Raw genomic sequence first — 23085 nt, 5'->3', positions numbered from 1 at the left:
CGCTGTTTGTCATAGTGTGATAGGCGCAGCGGCAGCCGACAGAAACAGAGCAAGGAGAGCGCCTCTCCCATCCGGCGCCTCCCTGCTTTTGCAGACCCTGCTGAGCGGCTTGCACCAGGCCTGACAGCGTGTATATATAGATAGATATAGATAGATATAGAGTGAGAGAGAGAGAAGAAAGAATGGAAGTGTAATACCACCAGAAAAATGTATAACCTGCATCACATGCTGTAGTAAAGGCTAGGGCATGGGTCTTCAACCTGCGGCCCTCCGGGTGCTGTGAAACTACACATCCCAGCATGCCCTGCCACAGTTTTGCTATTAAGGCATGCTAAAACTGAGGCAGGGCATGCTGGGATGTATAGTTCCACAGCAGCTGGAGGGCCGCAGGTTGAAGACCCATGGGCTAGGGTGTGGATCATAGGGTCGACCACACTTAGGTTGACCACTATTTGTAGACAGCGACTAGGTCGACACCCGAAATAGGTAGACGCGGTCATTAGGTCGACATGGAAAAAGGTCGACATGAGTTTTAATTAAAAAATTGCTATCGTTTTCTTCGTAAAGTGACCGGGAACCCCAGTTAGTGCACCGTGTCCCCTCGCATGGCTGACAAGGTGCCTCGCTCCGCTACCGCACGGGTTACTATTCCCAGTCGTAGTCCACGTGGATCGTAACATATGAAAAAGTTTAAAAAATAATAAAAAAAAAACCCTCATGTCGACCTTTATCCATGTCGACCTAGTGACCATGTCGACCGAATGCACGTCGACCTAATTACTGTCAACCTAAGTGTGGCTGACGTACAGACCGGATACCGAAGGCTATGTATTATATATTCACCTAAAGTGTCAATGCTTTGATGCCGTTCTGGAACAATTTCAAGACCACCAACAATCACACAAGCCGCTCTCAAAGCAGAAAGTACCGGCATTTACTTGTCGGCTTGAGATCGGCTGCACTAATTATCGGCAGTCTTGAAAATGGCCCGGAAGGGGACTGAAACATTGATGCCGACATTGTGAACATGTCAATATTCTACAGAAGCTGACATAGTCCATGCTGACATTTCAAAAATGTTGACATCATAACTTCTGACATTGGAATTGTTGACATGCTGACTGCATCCCATAAATATAATACCACACTTTAGTGCACAAATCATTATACACAACACAGCTGCAGTGATGCGTCGCAACCAAAATGTTGCCTTTAAAATTAAAACGTGCCATACTCTGTAATCAGCAAATGTGATTCCGCGCCTCTGCTTACCTGCTACAGCACGCAGACACTAGGGGCATTTACTAAAGGTTCTAACAATGAAAAGTGGTGATGTTGCCCATAGCAACCAATCAGATTCTGACTATCATTTATCTGGGATGCATTAGAGAAACGATAGACAGAATTTGAATGGTTACTATGGGCAACATCACCAATTTTCATTTTTAGAACCTTTAGTAAATGAACCACTAGGACCCAGGATGGCTTTGACTCAGGTAAAGAACAATGGTGGTCATGCCGAGTTGTTTGCTAGCTGTTTTCGGTCGCAGCGCAGCGTTTAGTCAAAAAAGCGGCACTTCTGCTCATGTGTAAGTGCCGCAATGCGCATGTGCGACGTACTTTCACAACAGCCGATGTAGTTTCACACAAGGTCTAGCTACGCTTTTCAGTCGCACTGCTGACCGCAGAGTGATTGACAGGAAGTGGGTGTTTCTGGGTGGTAACTGGGTGGTAACTGACTGTTTTCGGGGAGTGTGTGGAAAAACGCAGGCGTGTCAGATACAAACGTAGGCGTGGCTGGGCATACGCAGGGCGTGTTCGTGACGTCAAAACAGGAACTAAATAGTCTGAAGTGATCGCAAGCGCTGAGTAGGTCTGGAGCTGCTCAGAAACTGCACAATCCTTTTTTGTTGCCGCTCTGCGATCCTTTCGTTCGCACTTCTGCTAAGCTAATATACACTCCCAGAGGGCGGCGGCTTAGCATTTGCACGGCTGCTAAAAACTGCTAGCGAGCGAACAACTCGTAATGAGGGCCAATGTGTGGCGGGCCCTGCATGAGTCACAAACCCGCTGTTGCTGGTCACAACCCCTGCGGCGGTACACAATAGGCCCTTCATAAATTTCAGCTCCAGGCCCATGTGATCCTTAATCTGGCACTGATCGCATAGGATGGTCCTTGGCAAGTACCGCTGACTCTGATACAGCCGTTGCAAAGGCTGCAGAAGAAGGACACCTAGATCCATGAGCTTGCAATTAAATTAAAAGGTCAGAGACCAGAGCTTAAAGGAACCTAACACTAAAAACAATTGTATGGAGATACAATACAGAGACTGTTACTACTGTTACTACCACAGAGTTGTATTTGAATGAACCCTTCAATCAAGATAGAGATGATTATGATCATTGATAATAGACTATGTGCTTATAAGCTAATATCCTACAGAACTTTTAACATTTCTGAAAGTATACGGGAGCGACGTTATTTATAACAGCATTAGGACTTAATTTATTTATTTTTCTTTGAAGAGAGAGCGAGCAAACGTGTGGTGTAGGTATGAGTACTCATCCATTATTGTGGATGGGAATTATTTCAATAAGACCCTTCCTTCCTCTTTTCTTTTCTAAGCAGGAAATCCAGAGGGATTTATGACTGGTGTAACGAACACACACTTTGAAAAATGTGGTTGTGAGTATTATACTCCACTTGAAGACAGATGTATAGATTAATGCATGGATAATTTAAATAATTTAGGATATTATTCTGAGGAGTATCCAGTCCAGCAATACCATTAATTGTTGGAAAGATTTTAAGTACTGCAGCTATATAAATTGTATTGCTAATCATTATTTAAGACTATAATAGCAGGCCAAAGTTCTCTATGCAATTTACATTTGATGTGATTACCAAAACTTTATAGAGTCGTGACTCGTGATAATAGTGAAACACGGTACTTGTGTATAGATACAACAGTATCTCAAGAAATAACCTCTGGTGATAATATCAGCTACACATATCGGGTGTATTTCAGTTAGTGGAAATAAAATAGGTCAATAATACAGGAAAAAAAATTATCTTATGTAGATAGAAAAGGTTGATTTAAGGGAATGTGAAAGGATTGTTACAATATACTAACCTAAGGTTTCTAGATGTGCTAGATATAATGAGTTAGGTATATATATAGTAATGGTTACATATGATGTTCATTAAAGTTTATGATGTAATATGTATTTTACTAGGAGTAGATTCAAAGGTTAAAAGAAGATATCATACATAACGGGGAATGGTAGTTGTCACCATGTCCTTAGGATATGATATATAATTGATTACCTATTAATTCTAAAAAATGTTTGTTATTTAAGAAGATTGATTTAGCAATTTTATACAAAAACATATATTAACTTGAGAAAAGTTTTCTTGCAGGATGAACTATTCCTAAAAAGAGTAATTGACTCAGTAATCAGGAAACATGTTCCTGCCACCAGAGTATCAATAAAACCTCGAAGTGGTAAAGGTGGCTAATAAGTTCTCCTATGGCTAATGAAGTCGTATGATTAATCAACTGGAAGTTGACGTTTTATTTCAATTAAATTATTGATAACATGATTGAACTTTATGATAGGATATTCCAGAATTGTGGACATTTGTGATGATTCCAGGACATTGGACATGAACTATTACAATACCATATTGTTCTACATTTTTTTAATACCACAAATTGGAGGATATTGTTGATGTCCGGAAACAGCACTTTGAGCTCACTGCTGTGCTTATTTGACCAAAGACATTACGGATCCTGATACGTGTAATGCCAAGTATATAAAGGAGGTCCATGATATAAAAGAACTTTAACCAAGGCATTATGATATGGACTGGAAAAGATAAATGTTTAAATCCTAGTATTCAATTTTCAGGATTAGGAAAATGTTTTTTAAGTATATTGTATGTGATTGTATGTGATGATGTATTCTGTGATGAGGTTTATTCTTTGGTGACCCCGATGTGATCATAGACATTCATTTGATGTTCACTGTCTACAGGTGCGGACTATGTTGTATTTAGAAGGCTACTGTCAAACGCAGAATAGCAATATTACATGAAATGATTATTAGCGAACTATACGTTCCCAGAAATTCTCCTGAGATGACAGGGCACATGGATAATGTCCCTGATCAAAGGGTGGACTGTCGAATACTGTGACTGAGGCAACCTGCTGAAGGCTTAACAGTTATGTGTGTGCACTACGGGATAGTAGGCATATTATGTATACATCCAATAAGCAAAGGGTTCTCATATTCACTAGTATAATATGAAAGCATAACAGAATCCATTTTGATTCTAGCTAGATGATATAGCAAATTCATCTTGAACTTTATACACACCCTGAGAGAAAAACAACTTTGTTGGCTGAGTATTGTTTCCAACTACGCACTTTCTAAAAGCTCATAGAGACCAGATGTAATTCCTAATATGGACACAGTTCAATATATCACGAGTATCTTGTTAGTATTCTTGACAATTGTCCCAATATTGCCTAACATTGTATCCCAGAAGTATGAAATCATAGGGGAGGAATATACAAAAGGGGCGTAACTGTGTATTATATAAAACTCATTGTTGATACGTGTATGTGTTGTTAAATGATTTGACACAGGACGAGAGAATGCTACCTCTCCCCTGTATACGGGCGTGGCCCTTTGAATAAATAATAATTGATTTTTATAAATCCATTTTCAATTCATTCTTTTACCTAACAACCCAAACAGCAACAAGATGGTTAATTTAGTTAATCCAAGAGAATTCAACAGGCGATTCACAAACAGTGTCTTGAATGTATCAGACTGTCTTGTTTACGCAAAGCTTTGTAATCATGGAACATGGACCCTGGTCTATGGGAAAGGTAAATACCATTGTTTGCCCCCCATTGTTCTAGAGTTGTCCAGTATCTGTTGAAGACAGCAGATACTGGACTGTCATTGTTTTACTAGAAGCCAGGACAAACAAGAAGACAATATCCTACACAAAACACAAGCCAGAAACCTTGCTTGTACAATAACTTGAAAAAAAACTTGATTAACAACTTACAAAAGCACATACCAGACATATATATATATATATATATATATATATCAGAGGTATAACATTTATAGTCTAAACTCATGGTAATATATGTATACTTCATAATTAATTGTAATAGCAGTAATGTATGTGTATGTGTATATATATGTATGTGTGTGTGTGTGTGTGTGTGTGTGTGTGTGTGTGTGTGTGTGTGTATGTATATATCTTGAGGATGGAAATGGATAATCATATTATGTGTGGGATCATATTGTTCAGGGTCACAAGCAGTAATCTGGTTGGTGTGAGGATATTGTCGCATATTGCAGCAATAAGTTATTAGTAATACCAGATTTATGTATGATTAATGTGGTTGGTTTAACTGGTCATGGGGCGGGAACACAGATGTAAACAACAGTAATCACATCTCAAGACTTAGCCATCGCCCACCGCTTGAGCTGACCAATGCTCCCCAGTGCACAGGATATGTCCCACCTCCGAACCAATGGAAGAAGAGCATACAGTTTCTATTGTTTCATGCTTTGGGATATTGTATAAAAGCCAAGCCTCCTGGCCGGTCAGTCACATTCTCTGAAGGTCATCTACCCAGATTGACTGAGGACCGCAACCAGGTGGCGCTGGCGAACAAACGTATGTATCATTGATTGTAGCCTCTTCTCTTATTGTGATTAGATTATTGTTGTAACCCCCTTTTAGTAAATAAATGTTGGTGGGTCAGATCCCAACATATTTAAATACAATTGGTGTCGTGTCCCTTTCCTGCTAGGGGTTATAGAGTGTATTCCTCCTCACGTGTAGCTACTCTGTGCTTACAGCGTGACGGCTTGCTTATGCAACGTGTACGCATCTGTTAGGGGTTTCACAAACATACGCTCAGCGGTCGCAGCGGCCTGCACAACTTTCTTCCTGAAAGTTAATCAGCATTAACAATTGGCGGCTCGTCCGGTTCATCACACACTCACAGACTTGCAGGCCATAGCAGACTTTGATCTATCAGCAAAGGGTGGAGACGCATGTTAAATAACCTTGCATTGTGTTAAAACTAGTTTGTGCTGTTAGATCACGTCTGTTCTGTTTAGTCTTAGAGGTGCTGTTGTTGTAATCCGAAGGACACAGGAAAAAAAGGCGTTTAAAATTTTTGTGTAAATTTTTTTGGCGCGAAACGCGTACACAAAGCTTATAGATACTTTGCATTCTCTCTCACATATTGTTGCCATAGGTTTACAGTCATTATAGATCTGTGTGAAATCGGATACATTTGTTTGCTATATAGATATTTGAAAGTGTGTTAAGGGTATAATTATAAAACACAAAACGCAGTTCCGGCCGAGTCGTTTAGGTTTATACGGAAAAAAAAAGTGTGCCACATTATTAAACACATAGACGGGACCAAGGGACACATAGTAAGGATTCAAAAGCCATAAAGAAGACACAAATTCGGCTAATGGGAAGAACGAGATAAATGCAACGTTACCCTTTGACAATACTTGCTGGGGTTAAGATGGGGCCTCTATGATGCTAAACCTTTATTTCTTTCCTTATCAGAGGTGGCCCCTGAATAACGTAACAGAAACTTTGTTAAATATGATATACATATAATGTGCTCCCGCTCAGGAAGTACAAAGTATGTTAGACACCCACAAAGACTAACATTGCATTTCGCTGTTCTGGATTCATGTCCATCACAGGTAGAGGAAATTGTCTCGCAAGAATACCGGGTTCCCTATGAACTTAGGATGGACAGGACACTGGATTGATGGCTGGGATAGTCCCAGTAGTGATACAACAAACACAGATTTTTAAGGGGAGTAAGCCAAGTAGAGAGTCATTCCCCATAGTGCCCAATCCAGTTGTCATTTTTTTTAAATTCTCTTTACCTCTGAAAACTTATCTAATACCAACCCATATGTGGTTTTTCTCCAAAGTCTCTTTTTCACCGCTTGCGTTCACTTACCGGAGGGTACAATACATGGACCCGATTATAAGTCATACACCACATACCTTATCAGAGATTCAGAGTGCTGCCTGAATCCAGTATATCTCACAAGCATATTGGCACCAGTATTACTGCAGTGTGCCTTGTCATGCACAAAGGGTGGAGAATGGGAATACTGGTGAAGGGAGATTGTGTATGGACACTGATATGCATGATGGTGTGACAGCCTGTTGGTGAACACAAACCTGACATTTTTCTTTTTTTCTTATTCTCTCTTAACTTCTCTCTTCTAGAGATGGTTTTACTCCACACAACAAATACACAACATTCAAAAATTGAAATGCAAAATTTGTGTTCCCTACAGGAAAAGGCAGTCTGGAAGGCGAAGGGATATGGTCAGGAATCCTCAGGACTTTGGACAGATGGACACGGTAAGCCAGTGGCCCCCAGAACATACCTCCCAAGTCTAGCTGAGGCGGCACACGGTCTGACTCATCCGGGTAGGAAAGGTATGTGCAAACTGGTAAGAGCCTACTGGAGTGCACTAGGGTTCTCTTCTCATGCAGGTAAGAAAGCAATGACATGTCTTACTTGCTTGAGGAAGAATATTGGTAAGGCAATACCAACAGAGCCATCCCATATCCCTCCTACAGACGGACCTTTTCAGGTAATACAAATCGACTTCATACAGTTACCACCCTGTAGGAATTTAAAATATGTGTTAATATGTACTGATGTGTTTTCAAACTGGGTAGAAGCATTCCCCGCTGCCACAAATACTGCTGTGTTCACTGCAAAGAAAATCGTGCAGGAATTTGTGTGCAGATATTATTATTATTATTATTATTACATTTTATTTATAGGGCGCCACAAGTGTTTCGCAGCGCCGTACAAAGGACAGTACAGGGAGACAAAACTTAGCATAACAGTAAATAAATAACAAAAATGTAGTGCAGGTAACAAAGAGCAACACAATTCTCAAAACATAATACAGCTTAGATGTAAGTAGAGAAGAAGTAATCATTGTACTACTTGGGGCTGGCGGCCATAGATAGAGATGAGCCTTTACCAGCAGGAGAGAAAGCAGGTAAAGATGGTCGCTGAGTGAAATGTGTCAAGAAGAGGGTTTAGACAAGAGGAAAGAGGGCCCTGCTCTGAAGAGCTAACAATCTAGTGGGGAGGGGCAACAGACAGATGACATGAGGTGCAAGCCGGTAGAAGCCTGATGGTGGTATGCGAGCAAAGCAGAGATGTCCAAGGCATGGGGCAGGGGGATGGAGGAGCAGCCTAAGGACTAGGTTATGCATTGGAGGGGTACGCTTTGATGAATAGGTGGGTTTTCAATGTCCGTTTGAAGCTTTGCAAGGTCGGGGAGAGTCTAATGGAGCGAGGGAGCGCATTCCACTGAAGGGGTGCAGCACGGGCAAAATCCTGAACTCGTGCATGGGAAGCAGTGACCAAGGCAGAGGAGAGGCGACGGTCATCAGCCGACCGTAGTGGGCGGGAGGGAGTATGAAGGGAGAGGAGGTTGGAGATGTAGGGAGCAGTGGAATTAGAGATGGCCTTGTATGTGAGGGTGAGGAGTTTGAAGAGGATTCTATGGGGGAATGGGAGCCAGTGTAAATTTTGTTGAAGGGGAGTGGCAGAAGTGGAGCGGCGGGAGAGGAAGATGAGCCTAGCTGCAGAGTTGAGGACAGATTGGAGGGGAGCGATGTGGGAGCAAGTGAGGCCAGTGAGGAGCACATTGCAGTAGTCAAGTCGTGAGATGACCAGTGAGTGGATGATAAGTTTAGTTGCACTCTGGGAGAGAAATGGCCTGATGCGAGCAATGTTGCGTAGCTGGAACCGACAAGATTGCGCCAGAGCTTGGATGTAGGGTGCAAAGGAGAGGGAGGAGTCAAGAGTGACACCCAGGCAGCGGAGTTGGGGAACGGGGGAGATGATAGTGTTGTCAACAGTGATAGAGATGTTTGTAGGGGGTGTTGCTCTGGCTGGGGGAAAGATAATAAGTGGTATAAGATAATATAATGGTATCCCTAGAATGATTGAAAGTGATAGGGGTACCCATTTTACAGGTGAAGTCTTTCAGGTCATGTGCAAACTGATGGGTATTAATAGCAAGCTGCATACTCCATACCGGCCATAGGCAAGTGCGAAGGTGGAGAGAATGTACAGCACTATTAAGAATAAGCTGAGCAAAGTGATGGCTGAAACTGGATTGTTGTGGCCAGAGGCCTTACCATTAGTGTTGTACAGCATCAGAACCACTCCCAGGTCACCGCTTAACTTATCACCCTTCGAAGTTCTTTTGGTCGACAACCCCATGTAATGATAGACCCCCAGGATGATTTGAAGTGCAATAACGAAATAACTGTGCAATATTTGTTTAGGATGAGCCAGCAATTGAGAAATCAGCAAAGGAGTCTAAAACTGGCGATTCCTCACCTACCAAGCAGCAATTGTCATGACATTGTGCCTGGGGATTATGTGATGATTCGAAATAAAGGTGAAGAGAACCTCGAATCACTAGAGATTCTATTCTGGGAAAGCTGAGAGGCAGGACTGTTGAATGGCACATGAGCACGGAGAACAACAAAATCAAGGACGGTTGTCGGACCATTTTTCTTTTTTAACCCCCCCCCCCCCCCCCCGCTGCATTTTTCTTTTTATTTCCCTTGTTATTTTTCTTTTTGCTCCTTAACAAAATGGATCTACCTCAAGAGACTGTGTTTCGGGTTTTTCTGGTGACTTTTTGATCAGGACAATCTGTTTTTGTGAGGGTCCCAGAGACGTCGAGCAAGGATCTGGAATGGGTTCTGATGGCGAGTACGGATTTGTAGGATCTCAGGAGCAGCAGATCACTCTAGTAAAGGCTGGTATCAGTAAGCGATCTGGTAATCACGGAGCTCAGAGGCACTGTGAAGGGTTATTGTCTGACGAATATTGTATATGTAGAAATTGCGAGAACATAGTCGAAGATTGGTGCATCCAGAGATGTCAGTCAAACAGTAATATTGACATTGGCCGACATCCTTTGAGTGATTACCACTCAGTGGGTAAGGTCTTAAACCAAACGGAATGCTGGGTGTGCTCTCGTGGACCCCTGACCATATGTGTGGAACTGCAGGCACAAGCTACGACCAGCAGGTATAAGCTGGGTCACGCAATAGCAGGATAATATTTTTAGCTTTGCCCAAAACAGTATATGATATAACATACTACCTATAATATACCATCGCCACGACCAGCAGGTATTAGCTGGGGTATGTAAGAGAAGGACAATATATTAGTGTCACAACTGAGGGCCTGAGCTGACGGGAGGCAGCCTCAGTTGTAGGGGCTGAGATGTACCGGAACCTGGGAGGTTGTATCAGACCCCTGGACATGTAAGTAACATGAATAATAACTGCCCGAAGGCGTGACCACGACAACTTAGATAAAAGTCAATGATGTTTATTATGACAACTCCGCATCACAGCAGCAATAAAAGAAAACGTAAAAGTCAGCAAAGAATAAATACAGTTCCTGAGTACTACAGCATGGCAGGAGCCACAGGGCACTGGTAGTGTGAGATAGTTCTTATGATCTTCTAGATGGAAAGTCCTTACCAGGCCCGGCTGTAGCAATGGAGATAACCCAGGATTATACCAGCTGGTGTTCCAGGAAGAGCTGGGTTGCTGAAGGTAAAACAGCTGCTGTGGATACTGGCTGGAACCAGACTGTTGTTAGCACGGAGTGGATACTGGCTGGAACCAGTTAAATCATAAATGAACTTTGGGAGCGATGAAATGTGAACTGAAATGTAGAACTTGAGAGCGGAGAAATAATAATTCCGGTGGAGAGTGGTAAAGTGTAGAAAGGACACCGGCCCTTTAAGGGAAGCTGTACTCTGCTGGAAGCTGAGGCTGGAAGCAGGTAGTGTTGTAGCTGGAAACAGATGAATCCACAATGGATTGGAGAGTCAGGCTACACCGCAGGTGGAATGCTGGTGCGGGTCTCTATGGTGGAAGTCTTGAGACAGGAGCTGGAACCTGGAAGACAATCATAGAAGAGAGACAAACAGGAACTAGGTTTGACAACCAAAGCACTGACGTCTTCCTTGCTCAGGTACAGCTTACTTATACCTGCAGCAAGGAAGGGGTTGGCTAGGCAATTATGCAAATCAACAACACAGACAGCAGATTGGTGGAAATGATCAGATGACAGAATCCAAGATGGCTGCGCCCATGCAGACACTTGGAGGGAAGTTTGGTTTGTAATCCATGTGGTCTGGGAAACAGTAATGGCGGCGCCGGCCACCGGAGACAGGAGACGCCAGGCTGATAGATGCACATTTAACCACGCGGGCACAGCGGAGGCCGCGGCTGATGAAAAGACCACTCTGTATGTGAAAACTCAGGAACAGCGGAATCCGGTCCTGGAACGCTGAGCCCGCCTTAGGAGGCATCTGAAGGGTAAGTAATGGCGTCCAGATACCCGGATCGTGACAGCACCCCCCCTTTAGGAGTGGCCCCAGGACACTTCTTAGGCTTTAAAGGAAACTTTGCGTGGAAATTTCGGACCAAGGCAGGAGCATGGACGTCAGAGGCATTGGTCCAAGAGCGTTCTTCAGGACCATAGCCCTTCCAGTCAATGAGATACTGAAGTTGACCGTAACGGTGACGTGAGTCCAGGATCTTGGCCACTTCATACTCAACGCCTCGTTGAGTTTGGACTTTCGGAGTTGGTGGAAGTGAGGAATGAAACCGATTCAAGATTAGCGGTTTCAACAGGGAAACATGGAATGTCCTGGGTATTTTTAAGAAGGGAGGTAACTGGAGTCTGTAAGCAACAGGATTGATGACTTGATCAATTTTGAAAGGACCGATGTAGCGAGGTGCAAACTTCATACTGGGAACTCTTAACCTCAAATTCTTCGTGGATAACCATACCCGATCACCCACCTTGAGAGCAGGAACTGCTCGACGCTTCTTATCCGCAAACTTCTTGTACCTGAACGATGCCTTGAGCAGAGCTGATCGTACGCTCTTCCAGATATTGGCAAACTGATGCAAGGTGATATCCACTGCGGGAACAGAAGTTGCTGGAAGCGGTTGGAACTCAGGGACTTTAGGGTGGAATCCAAAGTTGGTGAAGAATGGTGTTGAAGAAGATGAAGAATGATACTGGTTGTTATGACAGAACTCGGCCCAGGGAAGTAATTGAACCCAGTCATCTTGAGAGGAGGACACATAGATGCGGAGGAAGGCCTCCAAGTCCTGATTCACCCTCTCAGTTTGACCATTGGTCTGAGGATGGTAAGCCGTGGAAAACTTTAACTTGACTTGGAGGACTTGACATAAACTTCGCCAGAATTTGGCTGTGAATTGAACTCCTCGATCTGAGATAATTTCTTCTGGAAGACCGTGGAGTCGGAAGATCTCTTGTATGAATACTTGAGCCAACTTGGAAGCTGACGGAAGACCGGTGAGAGGAATGAAGTGTGCCATCTTGGTGAACCGGTCAACTACCACCCAGATGGTATTGAACTTGTTGCACATGGGCAAATCTGTAATAAAATCCATCGACAAATGGGTCCATGGTCGACGGGGAACAGATAGTGGAACCAGTTGCCCCGCAGGCGACTGGCGGGATACTTTATGTTGAGCACACTTTGGGCAAGATGCAATAAACTCCAAAACGTCCTTTTTCAGAGTTGGCCACCAATAGGACCTAGAGATAAACTCCAGGGTTTTTTGGATACCTGTATGTCCGGCAAAACGGGAAGCATGGGCCCAATGCATGAGCTTCTTCCTTAGTGTCGGCTTCACAAAACTTTTCCCTGAAGGGGGCGTAGAGTCCATCCCTACCGTGGAGAATGCCAACGGATTTATAATAGGATGCTTGTCTGAAGACTCTGACTCATTTTCTTGCTCCCATGAGCGGGAAAGGGCATCGGCCTTGCGATTCTGAGAGCCCGGACAGAACTGGAGTTTAAAGTCGAACCTGGAAAAGAAAAGTGCCCATCTGGCCTGACGAGGGTTGAGACATTGTGCGCCTTTTAGATATAGAAGGTTCTTGTGGTCTGTAAGGATGGTGATTGAATGAGAAGCTCCCTCCAACAGATATCTCCACTCCTCTAGAGCGAGCTTGATGGCTAGCAACTCCTGGTCGCCAATGGCATAGTTGCGCTCCGCTGGGGAGAACTTCCGTGAGAAGAAACTGCAAGGATGTAAATGACCATCTTTAGCCCTCTGAGATAACACCGCTCCTACTCCAACGGAGGAGGCATCCACCTCTAAGATGAAAGGAGAGTCGATGTCAGGCTGTTTCAGGACAGGTGCAGAGATGAACCTCTGTTTTAAAAGATGAAAAGCTTGCATGGCTTCTTCAGACCACTTGGACGGGTTAGCACCCTTCTTGGTGAAAGCAGTAATAGGCGCCACAATGGTGGAAAAGTCTCGTATAAACTTTCGGTAATAATTGGCGAACCCTAAGAACCTCTGGACCCCTTTGAGGGTTAAGGGTACCGGCCAATTCTGGATTGCTTGTAGTTTCTCAGGATCCATCTCTAGTCCGGAACCGGACACAATGTACCCTAGAAACGGAATGGACTTGACTTCAAAGACGCATTTCTCTAATTTGCAGTAGAGATGATTGACACGGAGACGGGACAGAACCTCCTTTACCCAGAAACGATGTTCCTCTAAATCGTTGGCAAAAATGAGGATATCATCTAGATAGACCACGACATGACGGTATAGAATGTCTCTGAAGATCTCATTGACGAAATGCTGGAAGACAGCTGGAGCATTGCTCAATCCGAAGGGCATGACGAGGTACTCATAATGTCCGTCACGGGTGTTAAATGCGGTCTTCCACTCGTCACCCTCACGGATCCGGATGAGATTGTATGCACCTCTCAAGTCCAGCTTTGTAAAGATGGTAGCTCCGCTAACTCTGTCAAAGAGCTCAGTAATCAGGGGTAAAGGATAGCGGTTCTTGATGGTAATGTCGTTCAAACCTCTGTAGTCGATGCACGGCCGCAGACCACCATCTTTCTTCTTTACAAAAAAGAAGCCTGCGCCGGCTGGAGAAGAAGAAGGTCGAATGAACCCCTTTGCTAGGTTCTCTTTAATGTATTCCTCCATAGAATGTGTCTCGGGGAGAGACAACGGATAAGTTCGGCCTCGAGGTGGAACCTTCCCTGGAATGAGATCAATCGGGCAGTCCCATTCTCTATGAGGAGGAAGGATATCAGCAGAAGCTTTACTGAACACATCCGTGAAATCTTGATATGGAGGAGGTGGAACATCAGACGACCTGGGGGAGGAAGAACAGACAGGCAACACTTTAAACAAACATGTCTTAGTACAGGAGGAACCCCATGCCAGGATTTGCGTAGTCGTCCAATCAATTGTAGGATTGTGAAGACGGAGCCATGGAAGGCCCAGGACCACAGGATGTGTGGCTCTTGGAATCACTAAAAATGAAATAAGTTCGGAATGAAGAACTCCCACTCTCAGATGAACTGGTAGAGTCCTTAGAGAAATAACTGTATCAAAAATTTTACTGCCATCCACAGCAGTTAAGGAAAAGGACGAAGGAAGTCTCTCGGTGGGTAGGGACCACCGTTTAACATAGGCTTCAGTAATAAAGTTCCCAGCTGCTCCGGAATCCAGGAGGGCAATGACGTTCTGATAACGTTGAGCAACTTGAAGCGAGACTGGGAGGTTACAATCTTGAGGAGATGGAGAGGAGATCATTACTCCTAGCCGGCCCTCTCCTTGGCGAGCTAGGATTTGGAGTTTCCCGGACGTTTGGGACAGGCATTAATGGTGTGAGACGGAGCTGCACAATACAGACAGAGAAACTCGGAGAGACGTCTTCGGCGCTCAGCAGGAGTTAAACGGGAACGGCCAATTTGCATGGGTTCATCTGTAGTTGGTGACAGTTGGCGAGGAGGAGGAGTAGAAGATTTTGGAGCAGATGATCTTCCACGCTCAGTTGCTCTCTCTCTGAAACGCAAGTCAACTTTCGTACAAAGTGAGATTAGCTCATCTAACTTGGAGGGTAAGTCTCTGGTAGCTAACTCATCTTTAATACGCTCGGATAAACCATGCCAGAATGCAGCATACAGGGCCTCGTCGTTCCATGCCAGTTCGGATGCCAGGATCTGGAACTGTATAAGATATTGTCCTACAGTACGTGATTCCTGGCGTAAACGGAGAATCTCAGACGAAGCTGAAGTTACCCGGCCTGGCTCGTCGAAGATGCGCCTGAATGTTGACACAAATGCAGTGTAAGAAGACAGCAGGGTGTCGGACCTCTCCCATAACGGTGATGCCCAATCAAGGGCTGAGCCACTGAGAAGAGAAATAATGTAGGCAATTTTTGTACGGTCACTGGGAAAATTGCCAGGTTGTAGCTCAAACTGAATCTCACACTGGTTGAGAAATCCCCTGCAGAATCTTGGAGATCCGTCAAATTTTGCTGGCGTTGGAAGATGAAGACGTGGAGCAGAAATGGGTAAGGTGGGTGGGGTTATAGCTGGAGTCACTGTGGTTGACGCACCAGACGCGCCTGATCCACGGAGAGTTGTCTGAATCCCATCCAGCCGAGTAGAGAGATCCTGGAGACAGCGGATGATGTGGCCCTGTGCAGCCTCCTGATGTTCTAGTCGGGCTGCCAGTTCTTGCATCGGCCTGGCCGCTTGATCCTGGTCTCCGGCTGGATTCATTAGGTCAGTGCTTACTGTCACAACTGAGGGCCTGAGCTGACGGGAGGCAGCCTCAGTTGTAGGGGCTGAGATGTACCGGAACCTGGGAGGTTGTATCAGACCCCTGGACATGTAAGTAACATGAATAATAACTGCCCGAAGGCGTGACCACGACAACTTAGATAAAAGTCAATGATGTTTATTATGACAACTCCGCATCACAGCAGCAATAAAAGAAAACGTAAAAGTCAGCAAAGAATAAATACAGTTCCTGAGTACTACAGCATGGCAGGAGCCACAGGGCACTGGTAGTGTGAGATAGTTCTTATGATCTTCTAGATGGAAAGTCCTTACCAGGCCCGGCTGTAGCAATGGAGATAACCCAGGATTATACCAGCTGGTGTTCCAGGAAGAGCTGGGTTGCTGAAGGTAAAACAGCTGCTGTGGATACTGGCTGGAACCAGACTGTTGTTAGCACGGAGTGGATACTGGCTGGAACCAGTTAAATCATAAATGAACTTTGGGAGCGATGAAATGTGAACTGAAATGTAGAACTTGAGAGCGGAGAAATAATAATTCCGGTGGAGAGTGGTAAAGTGTAGAAAGGACACCGGCCCTTTAAGGGAAGCTGTACTCTGCTGGAAGCTGAGGCTGGAAGCAGGTAGTGTTGTAGCTGGAAACAGATGAATCCACAATGGATTGGAGAGTCAGGCTACACCGCAGGTGGAATGCTGGTGCGGGTCTCTATGGTGGAAGTCTTGAGACAGGAGCTGGAACCTGGAAGACAATCATAGAAGAGAGACAAACAGGAACTAGGTTTGACAACCAAAGCACTGACGTCTTCCTTGCTCAGGTACAGCTTACTTATACCTGCAGCAAGGAAGGGGTTGGCTAGGCAATTATGCAAATCAACAACACAGACAGCAGATTGGTGGAAATGATCAGATGACAGAATCCAAGATGGCTGCGCCCATGCAGACACTTGGAGGGAAGTTTGGTTTGTAATCCATGTGGTCTGGGAAACAGTAATGGCGGCGCCGGCCACCGGAGACAGGAGACGCCAGGCTGATAGATGCACATTTAACCACGCGGGCACAGCGGAGGCCGCGGCTGATGAAAAGACCACTCTGTATGTGAAAACTCAGGAACAGCGGAATCCGGTCCTGGAACGCTGAGCCCGCCTTAGGAGGCATCTGAAGGGTAAGTAATGGCGTCCAGATACCCGGATCGTGACAATTAGCTCTGTCCAAATACCATACGATATAGTGCATTTATAACATACCATTATCATACCTTTCTAGTGGGCGAGGTATAAGATCTAGGTGCTAACACGGATATACACCTTAATTTGGATGTGGGAGTATAAGCCACAATCGGGGGGCACAAATCATCTATTAGCATAGTGCTTGTTATAGAAAATAAACTGGCAATATTCCTGAACAATTGGCAGGGAACATAATTGTCCTTTGAATGTATTTAACATGAACTAAGATCAATAATACAGGCAGGCAAAAATAGCATGTGTAGATTGTCAACTCAGTAGTGTCATATGGTACGACTATCTTCAGTCTCATCATATTAATATTCCATCTGTATTGAAATGTTTAATCGGATGAACTATAAGTAAAGTACAATACAGTAGAAGATATTATCAAGAAATAGAAATTGAATAATAGGGGGCTATAAAGGATTATTCTGTAAAACAGATAGCTACAATAAAGGACTCATTACAGGTATTACACAGGGCATGAGTACTTGATTATAAAACTTGGAAAAGAGTGGTGCGCACACTCCCAAGAATAAGAGATTGTCAACTAAGAATGGCAATCTAGTCCTTTACAGCTCTCACAGTAGCACTTACAAAGGATACATTTGTTTCCAATAGGATGGTAAAGAAATGATTTCTGTAACAAAAATGGATACATTCTAAACACTTGAGAGAGTGAAAAATTAAAGGCAGCAGTGACTGAATTTTTAGCTTCATTTCACATTTTGTTTATTATTTTTGCACTTGTTTTCACTTGCACAATATTTTCGCAGATGTTTTAAGATAATAAAATAAAAGTTATATTTTAACATTAGTGGTCAAATATCATTCAGATATTTGACTTTAAGTATAGTGTCACAAAGTCCGAGTGTGCCCATAATAGGGAATACTTCCTTCTTCTGGTTTCTACATATGTATAATTTATTCCCAGGAGCACCTCCCATAGAATATAAGTGATAGATAAACAATAAGATTTAATATATGGGAAAGGACCGTATGTGACTTACTGAATAATCATTGTCTAATACATATATAGGTCTGTGCGACCCCCCTTTTTCTTTTTTCTACCCAATGTGCTCTCAAGTACCTCATGGACAGAGTAAGTCGGTATTAGTGCCATATCCTTTAATGATAGATGAGGTACTCAAATTACGGGATGGGAGACCGGTGGACAAGAAATTCAATATATCTAGGCCCCCTAGCTTGAAGCTCCACCAGTATCACGTAGATAGGTCACTATTATGCTTTAATGTGTCCAATTTCCTGAAACCAGGAAATTGGGAGGTGACATGGAATAACCAGACAATGACCTTTTCACACAGAGCTGATAATATTCCCATCAACTCTGAACTTGTACGCAAGATAGCCACCAGTGGGAAGTACTTTCGGTACAGGTAAACACGTGGGATCAAAACCATGTGGGTTGGAAAAGTATTGCAGGGGTATTGTGCCCACATCATCCAGCCCGATACTTGTACTGAGCACATGAGAGAACTAGGGATTGGTTTCTTTATAAGGAAGATATGTGATATGGTGTTGTTACGTTTTGTCCCTTATGTTCTCCCAGATGATGCATATTTCATATGTGGGATGAAAGCGTACAAGTGGCTTACTCCGAGCTCTGAAGGGTTGTGCTATATTGGGAGAGTATTACCAGAGGTCATGACCATAACGCATGATAAAATGAAAGACATTCACCGCAACGCTCAGACTCCTTATACTCATACCCATTATGAACACATCATCAAGAGACACCTCATAGATAGGACAGAGCACGCAGCTGATTTGATCCATGAATCCACCGGGATTCAGTTCCTTCTCGCATTAGACATCACCCGTACTGCCAGAGTAACTATAAACTATAGGTATATCCATGTGCTAGCAAACTTGATAGACAATATCACTGAGATGTATGATGACACCTTCAGGTATACGGGCATGGAGTTACAAGCCTACAAGAAGGAGCTGATCCAGCACAGGATGGTCCTTAATTATGTCATGGCTGTGACAGGTGGGTACTGTGTTACTCTGGCAACTCAATATGGTGTGAAGTGCTGTATGTATATTACAAATGGCACTGACGACTCCACGGAGATCATCGATCAAAAGATGGATGAGATCTTGCAGTTAAAGTGGGAGTTCTGGAGGAAACACAACCTTACCTTGACGGCTGTGGGTAATGAACTGACTGGCTGGATCTCATGGTTGAACCCACGCAAATGGTTCTCAGGGTTAGGAGAATGGGCGCAAAGTGTAATTGTGACTGTAGAAAAGTTTGTCCTTTGTATCCTGGGTGTCATCATAATTATTGGTTTGATATTCATGTGTGTTCGAATTCTGAAGCGGCGCTAGCACAGCACAAATGTAATGAGTCTAAAGAGTGAGGGCGTTGTCATATCAGCGGATTTGATTTATGACCCATCTGTTAAAAACAGTGTTATGATAAGGATTGCAAATGAATTTCATGGCCTGTTTCTTTCACCATTTTTCTCTGTTTCCCCCTCTACCCAGAAACAACCAACCGGAAAAGACGTCAACCCTACCCAATTTTATGTGCATGTATTTTCTTTATATATATATGTGTCTCACCCTCATCTCTGCAACCTCCAATTAATGGCACACATAGTCGACAGGTGTTATCCGCATATAGTAGCATTCACATATGTTTGCCCGCCATCAGATAAATGTGCTCCCCATTTGTTGGTATAAGCAGACGGAAAGGTGAGGGCTACTGGCCTTGCCTAGAAAGAGTTCGGTAGTGTTTGTTTGCCCATTTACAGACCCTTAATATGGGATAAGAAGGAGTTAATGTATACTTCGCAATACCTCGAAGCTTGCTTAGAACATGTACGGCACAATGATACATGCCCCTCAGACATTAATTCATACATACATGCTTTTTCCTATCTCACTAGCCTATACATTTCCCACCTACAACTCTCCCCAGTCATCCGAACTTTGTATATAATGTATAGATAATATTTTCAGTTGATTAGTTATGTGTGGCAGTTATTATTGACTGCCAAAGGGTGGACTGTCAAAGTCGAAAATATTATAGGCACACTCATCACGTACAAACACCACACAGATGGCCTCCGTGCGGGTGCTTGTTCTGCCGTGCGTACGCATACTCGTAAGCTATGTATAATCGCTCACACGGTCTTGCTTTTTAGCACGTCGTATGAGTAAATACGGTAACATACGCATTTGCACAGAAAAGCCACAAAAGCCATATTCAATATTTTATCCATATAGTGCATAACTCACACACAGTCTGTACATCCTTCAATAGCAAGTTACTGCTCACACACAAATTAATCAAACCACTCATACGCATAGAAAGGCGATTCACAAACAGTGTCTTGAATGTATCAGACTGTCTTGTTTACGCAAAGCTTTGCAATCATGGAACATGGACCCTGGTCTATGGGAAAGGTAAATACCATTGTTTGCCCCCCATTTTTCTAGAGTTGTCCAGTATCTGTTGAAGACAGCAGATACTGGACTGTCATTGTTTTACTAGAAGCCAGGACAAACAAGAAGACAATATCTTACACAAAACACAAGCCAGAAACCTTGCTTGTACAATAACTTGAAAAAAACTTGATTAACAACTTACAAAAGCACATGCCAGACATATATATATATATATATATATATATATATATGTATATATATATATATATATATATATATATATATATATATCAGAGGTATAACATTTATAGTCTAAACTCATGGTAATATATGTATACTTCATAACTAATTGTAATAGCAGGAATGTATGTGTGTGTGTATATATATATATATATATATATATATATATATATAGAGGATGGAAATGAATAATTATATCATGTGTGGGATCATATTGTTCAGGGTCACATAAGCAGTAATCCGGTGGGTGTGAGGATATTGTCGCATATTGCAGCAATACGTTATTAGTAATACCAGATTTATGTATGATTAATGTGGTTGGTTTAACTGGTCATGGGGCGGAAACACAGATGTAAACAACAGTAATCACATCTCAAGACTTAGCCATCGCCCACTGCTTGAGCTGACCAATGATCCCCAGTGCACAGGATATGTCCCACCCCCGAACCAATGGAAGAAGAGCATACAGTTTCTATTGTTTCATGTTTTGGAATATTTTATAAAAGCCAAGCCTCCTGGCCAGTCAGTCACATTCTCTGAAGGTCATCTACCCAAATTGACTGAGGACCGGAACCAGGTGGCACTGGTGAACAAATGTATGTATCATTGATTGTAGCCTCTTCTCTTATTGTGATTGTATTATTGTTGTAACCCCCTTTTAGTAAATAACTGTTGGTGGGTCGGATCCCAACATATTTAAATACAATTGGTGTCATGCCCCTTTCCTGCTAGGGGTTATAGAGTGTATTCCGCCTCACGTGTAGCTGCTCTGTGCTTACAGCGTGACGGCTTGCTTATGCAACGTGTATGCATCTGTTAGGAGTTTCACACACATACGCTTAGCGGTCGCAGCGGCCTGCACAAATAAAAGTTAAAGGTATTGCTTTTTCTTCCTGAAAGTTAATCAGCATTAACAGCATGACCACCAGATGTGCAAAAAGGATCCCATATCTGCACACCTACCTGAGGCATCTACCCGAGGCATCAGGAAACATGGTCTGTAAACGAGAAGGAACATAGGCCCTCATTCCGAGTTGTTCGCTCGCTAGCTGCTTTTAGCAGCCGTGCAAACGCTAAGCTGCTGCCCTCTGGGAGTGTATCTTAGCTTAGCAGAAGTGCAAACGAAAGGATCGCAGCGCAGTTACAAAAAAAGATTGTGCAGTTTCTGAGCAGCTCCAGATCTACTCCTAGCTTGCGATCACTTCAGACTGTTTAGTTCCTGTTTTGACATCACGAACACGCCCTGCGTTCGGCCAGCCACGCCTGCGTTTCCCCAGGCACACCTGCGTTTGTATCTGACATGCCTGCGTTTTTTCCACACACTCCCCGAAAACGGTCAGTTGACTTCCTGTCAATCACTCTGCGGCCAGCAGTGCGACTGAAAAGCGTCGCTAGACCTTGTGTGAAACTGCATCGGCTTTAGTGAAAGTACGTCGCGCATGCGCATTGCACCACATACGCATGCGCAGAATTGCCCTTTTTTTTGCCTGATCGCTGCGCAGCGACCGAAAACAGCTAGCGAACAACTTGGAATGACCCCCATAGTACCAGCGGTAGAGCAATTTAGAAATATTTTCTTTAATTTTGACGCAAATTGATCTTGAAGTGGCATTATCCCATATGTCAACCCAATTCTCATTGTTTATAGTATTTGCCAGATCCTTTTCCCACGCCAGTTCGTGAGGTGCTCGGGACGGGGTTGAGTCATCGCTTAGCAAGGCATAGATGTCTAGTGTTGTAACATTTACAGCTTATATATTTGAAAGATGATAGGTTTCTATTAAAGAGAGTTGAGGCGACTGTTGAATGAAAGGAAGCATCAGGAGTAATATCATTAATATAGGATATATTGCCCAAGTGCCAGTTAGCAAAAGAGGATCTACACATACCAGGGGGAAGGCCGGATTATTAAATAATGGAATCAGGGGAGACGGATGTAGGGCCAAATCATACTGCCTATTAGCCAAGTCCCACGTGGCTAACGAGAGATGCACCACGGGATGAGAGAGGACAACTCGAGGGCACTGACTCCTATGAAGCCACAATAGAGAGGACATCGTGGCGAGACCTACCTCTTCAGTGTCGATCCCCACCCAAACTTTCCACCCTCCACGCTCATTACATCATTGAACACATTGAGAAAGCTGTGCAGCATAGAAGTATTTTCTAAAGTCCGGGATACCCAGTCCACCCCTTCTAGCGGGACGCTGGAGTAGTTTAAGTCAAATATGAGGGTGTTTATGATTCCAAATAAAGTAAGAGGTTTGATGTTGCAAAGTTTTTAAAATATAGGGAGGGATATATATCGGAAGGGTCTGAAACAGGTATAAAAGTCGAGGGAGCACACTCATCTTGACAGTTTATTCTGCCTATCCAAGAGATGTAGTAGGTGGACGAGTCCAACAAATCATCTTTGATTGTTTCTAATAAGCAAGGGTAATTCACCTGAA

The sequence above is a fragment of the Pseudophryne corroboree genome, chromosome 6 (genome assembly GCF_028390025.1).
Source record: "Pseudophryne corroboree isolate aPseCor3 chromosome 6, aPseCor3.hap2, whole genome shotgun sequence".
NCBI classification, from domain to species: domain Eukaryota; kingdom Metazoa; phylum Chordata; class Amphibia; order Anura; family Myobatrachidae; genus Pseudophryne; species Pseudophryne corroboree.
Note: the sequence above shows the minus strand (reverse complement) of the source record.